At 47.2% G+C, this 5,117-nt stretch overlaps 1 long non-coding RNA gene across 1 annotated transcript; it reads right to left on the bottom strand.

The window, feature by feature from the left end:
• Positions 1 to 2,977: 2,977 nt before the first annotated feature.
• LOC129619487 (uncharacterized) lies at positions 2,978 to 4,720 on the bottom strand. The gene is made up of 3 exons (XR_008697901.1): positions 4,602 to 4,720; positions 3,654 to 3,796; positions 2,978 to 3,058 (listed from the first exon to the last, which is right to left on the bottom strand). It is a non-coding gene; the product is annotated as an uncharacterized LOC129619487 (long non-coding RNA).
• Between the last annotated feature and the right edge of the window lie 397 nt (positions 4,721 to 5,117).

The raw sequence follows: 5,117 nt of genomic DNA, 5'->3' as shown, positions 1-5,117 counted from the left end.
GAGAGATCCAACTCTGCCGCTACCCCGGCTTCAGCCTTCTGGCCTCCAGAACCATGCAAAAATACATTGCTGCTGCTGTAAAGCCTGTAGTTTGTGGTCCCATGCTGCAGAAACTCCAAGGCACCAATACAGATGCTGTACTGGGCTTCCCAGGTGGCCCAGGGGTAAAGAATCCACCTACTAATACAGGAGACGCAAGAAACGGGAGTTTGATCCCCTCGACCTGGAAGATCCCCTGGAGAAGGGAATGGCAACCCACTCTAGTATTCTTGCCTGGAAAAGCCCATGGACAGAGGAGCCTGGTAGGTTACAGTCCATGGGGTCTTGAAGAGTCGGACACGACTGAGCGACTTCACTGTCACTTTCTTTTCATCTTGGTCATAGGCAGGGCAGTGTAGCCAACTCTCCTTAGCCCCCAGTCCTCAGAGTTACTTGAGTGACTTATCAGAAGAATAAAGGCTGTTTTTAAGGAAATACATGAAGACTCACACAGATAATCCTCTGTTAGCAGCTGCTTAAAAAAATACATGTTGTTGAATGATTACAACATGTAAATTACAAACAGCAAGTAGGGATTAGTTTCATTTACATTTGGGGAAACTGAGGCTCTGGAAGCTTAAACAACTTGCCCAAGATGGATCTGAGGTTTAAACCAAAACTATCTGACGGGCTACGGTCCATAGGGTCACAAAGGGTTGGACACAGCTTAGCGACTGAACACAACAACAACAACATGACTTCCCAGCCCTTCCTTTTAAGCACAGAACTAAGTTGGTTTCAACACATGTAGCCTTGTAAACATTTGGAGGGGCTTGCCAAAATTTCCCTGTTCTTCCTATAATATTAGTATTTTATAGAAGCTTGCTGCTGTAAGCGGATATAAGAAACTCATAACAGTGATCTGCAGCTCAGTTATTCTTAATAGTTTATTTTCTCATTTAATAGCGAAAGTAATAATTATTATTTTGTCCTGAGCCTATAAACCCACATAACAATTCTTTCTGTTGATGGTTTCTTGAATAATCAGTTAAAGGTGTTGTTATACCTTAGCTTTTGTAAAGGGCAGTCTTTTCCTTTTTCCTGAAGTTCAAGCATAGGAGTTTTCAAAAATTTTCTTTTAAATCCTTATAATAATAATCTACTTTCAAGTGAAAATTTTGTGTAACCTGAGATTTTTTTAGCCAAATGAAATAATAAACCACTGATTAAAAAATATATATTTTCTGCCAAATGGTATGCCCATTTGTGTGCTGTGCTAAGTTACTTCAGTCGTGTCCAACTCTGTGCAACCCTATGGACTGTAGCCCGCTAGGCTCCTGTGTCCATGGGATTCTCCAGCAAGAATACTGGAGTGGGTTACCATGCCCTCCTCCAGGGAATCTTCTGATCCAGGGATCGAACCCACATCTCTTAGGTTTACTTGCATTGGCAGGTGGGTTCTTTACCACTAGCGCCACCTGGGATATCCAATTACTTAACTAAAGGAAACTCGGGTGAGGAAAATTCCTGTTTTACTCAAGTAACAAACTTAGAGCTAATGTTATTAAGATGCCCTCAATCTGCTGACTGCCTCCAAGGCTCGTACACCATAAATCTTATGTCTTCTTCTTGCTCTCGGGAACTTTAATCACAGACCTTCCTTGATGCACTCACAGACAAACTGCACTGACCAGAGCCCACTCAGCCTTCTTTAGACTCGCATCCTGCCTGACAGGGTAAATCGAGGATCGCAAGGCCCTGGACAGAGTCCAAGTATCACTAACTGAGCAAAGTCTCTGCATAAACATGTAGCAGATGGTTGCATGTTTCTGGGGATGTAATTTGGGCTTCCCTTGTGGTTCAGCTGGTAAAGAATCCGTCTGCAACGCGGGAGACCTGGGTTCAATCCCTGGGTTGGGAAGATCCCCTGGAGAAGGGCAAGGCTACCCACCCCAATATTCTGGCCTGGAGAATTCCATGGACTATATAGTCCACGGGGTCGCAAAGAGTTGGACAGGACTGAGTGATTTTCACAGTTTTCAAGATGGAAAATCAGAGGCCCGTGGTCAAAAATGGTTAAGTATTTCAAGACAGTGACAGCAGAGCCTTCAACCAAGCCCTGGGCCCTTCCGAGCACAGGCTTGTGCCACTGCACAGACCCCATGCCTAGAAGCTGGCCCTGCCCTGGGGATCATCCTTCCAGCTTTCAGACTCCTCCTTCTGCAGCCACTCTGGGGCCCTTACCACCATTCATTCAGTCACCAAGTTCCACTGGTCCTGTCACCTAGATCCTTGCAAACAAACCCACATTCCCATCTCCCTCTCCCCTCCACTTCCTCCCTTCTGCAGTGCCCTCCCCCACCACCGCCCCGCCACCCCCAACCTACTCTCTGCCGCCCTCCCAGCTCATGGCAGGGGTCTTGTCCTGCGCCCGTGGACCAGCCTGGGACAGCTTCTCAAGGCTCTTGGTGGAAGCCCCCAGACCAGAACAGGAACCTCCAGACCATGCCCTTTCTGTGCCCCGCACCCTCCCCAGCATCCTTGGCTCCTGCCTCGCTCTCCCTGACCCCAGCTATTTTCATCACCTGACCCTCTCTCTGCTGCCCTTCAAAGAGGATGCTCCCACCTCCAGGCCTTCCCCTGGGACGCAGCTTCTGCTTCCTTCCTGTGTCTCCACCTGCCTCACTTGTAGCCATCAGCAGGTTTTGGCTTAGGTATCACATCCTCCCCACTCCAGGATTCTTGCCTGGAGAATCCCACGGACGGAGGAGCCTGGCGGGCTACAGTCCCTGGGGTCGCAAAGAGTCAGACACAACTGAAGTGACAGCATGGATGCACACAGCTTCCTTAGGAGGCTTTCCCTGCCTCTCAGACAAGCATAGACCCCCTGGCGACCCGCTCACCCAGCACGCTCTCTGCCAGGCGGTGTAACCCATTACACCTGCTGAGTGCATTTCTGTCCATGAAGGTGGGGTCCTCCCCGGCCTTGTTCCCAGGGTGCCTGCACCGTGGTGGAAACTGTACAGGTGTTTGTTGGTGGATGGGTTGGTTGATTCACGGCTCTCACAGATTCAGTATCCTGGAAGACAGTGTACTGTCATTTCCTCATGAGGGAAACGGGCTTGCGATTGCTGCTAGTGTGTAAAAGCAGTGGGGTGGAGACCCTCCCTAGCAAATTTTGCTTAAAAAAAAAAAGTACCAGGCAAGAGGAATTTCCTTTGGGGGTTCATTTTCTTTGCAAATATGTTTCCTCTGGCTAGAAAGGGGAAACGTCCTTCCTCCTCTGCCCCACACACCACCAAAGAAAGAGTCTGAAGAGGAAGTTAGCTCTAGTGTCAATGCTGCCAAGTAATAATTTTTTAACACGTGCATGCATGCTAAGTCATTTCAGTCGTGTCTGACTCTTTGCGACCCTATGGACTGTAGCCCGCCAGGCTCCTCCGTCCATGGGATTCTCCAGGCAAGAATACAGGAGTGTATTGCTGTGCCCTCCTCCAGGGGATCTTCCCGACCCAGAGATTGAACCCACGTCTCTTATGTCTCCTGCATTGGCAGGTGGGTTCTTTACCTGGGAAGCCCAATATTCTTTTAACAAAATTATCTAGAAGGAAGAAAGCAAACACAGCCATAAAGCTGGACCATGAGTGGTGCTGATCCCCAGGGATGGTGCTTACTGCTTCTGAGGTCCTAAACTGAGAGAAAATTGAGGGCAGTCTCCTTCCAGTCCAAGGTCATGGCTGTATAAGCAATGGTTAATAGCCTTGCTGATAGTTGTCCTCAAACACTCCCCCGCAGCCTGTTATGTTTGTCTTCTGCTCTGTAGATAAAGGAACATGTATTTTAAAAAGTCTAAGGAGTCGATTAGGCAGGGATCAGAAAGTCTAGGAACAGTTAAGGATTAGGTGCACGTGGGGCAGGTCAGAGCAGCACCTGATGGGCTTACCCAGGACTAAAGAGTTATCTGGCCCTGGCATTAAAACTGAGGTGGTCTGGACACAGCAGGGTGAGTTGATCACCCAGCCTGCCATCTGATGGTCTGTGGTTCCAGCAGGGTCTCTCCCAGGCCCAGACCCCAGCATGACGTCCCCACTATGAAGCCACACAGCTCAGCATTTCTCCCCAGTCTCCACCTGAGCATGGCCATTTCCCAGGGCCTTTTTGAGAATCAATTCTGGCCGAAAGTGGGCAACCCAGACCATAATTTGATCTGCAGCATGCCATTTACTCTTTATTTTCTAGAATGAAACCCCTTTAACTTTGTTTCAAACTGTTTTGTGATTAAAGAGAAAACAGGATTCTGGTCTGAACTGAGATTCTGATACATTTGAACTGCCAAAATAATTGCCTTTAAGTTGCACTGAATGCAAATTTCAGTTCCTAAAACATCCGAATAATGCAACACGTCTTAAGGAAGGAGGTTTGATTCATCTCTTTTCCTAAAATGATGACCCAGTAGGAAAATTGCTGAAAAACACTTTGGGGGTTCCTGCCCAACACGGAGCCATACTGGCTGTCAGAATGATTTTGCTTTTTCTGTTGCAGGGAGTGGAAGACAGGAAAGTTTGCATAAGTTCTAAGTGAGAACTGTCCAAAAATAATTTGTGTGAAGCAACATTTCATACCTACTACCTCCCAGTGTTTCCAGGGTCCCAAGAGTAGACGACATTGTCATCCTGGCTCTAGTGAGAAAAATCTCAGACTTAAGCGGCCCAAGGACAGGCGTCCAGGCTTGGTTATATCCAGAGTCAGCAGTATTCCCACTATTGCCAGGCCAAAGTTCCTCTTCCTGAGAGGAGAAAGCATGTTTTCTTCCTGTTTTCTAGTTCTCGTGCTAGATCAACCAATCAGAGCTCGGAAGTGATGTTGCCAGAGAGCTAAACACCACTGGCTGAGTATGAGAGCGTGTCAGGAACTGCTTTTTATTTCTCAAGAAAGATTCTCTAAGTATATCCATTCTTTGGAGAATTGTTTTTTGTAGACTACAGAGAACTTTCACATTTGTTGGGAAGAGGAAGAAGAACAGGAGCACTAATAACAGTAATAGCGATAATAATAAAAGTGCCTGTTTCATAGGGCTTGTAACGCGTTGGGTGCATTTACCGTAATTTTTTTTCTAACTTTTAAAGCAATCCAATGAG

This window comes from Bubalus kerabau, chromosome 9 (genome assembly GCF_029407905.1).
Source record: "Bubalus kerabau isolate K-KA32 ecotype Philippines breed swamp buffalo chromosome 9, PCC_UOA_SB_1v2, whole genome shotgun sequence".
In the NCBI taxonomy this organism is placed as follows: domain Eukaryota; kingdom Metazoa; phylum Chordata; class Mammalia; order Artiodactyla; family Bovidae; genus Bubalus; species Bubalus kerabau.
Note: the sequence above shows the minus strand (reverse complement) of the source record. Positions and strands in the feature narration are given on the sequence as shown.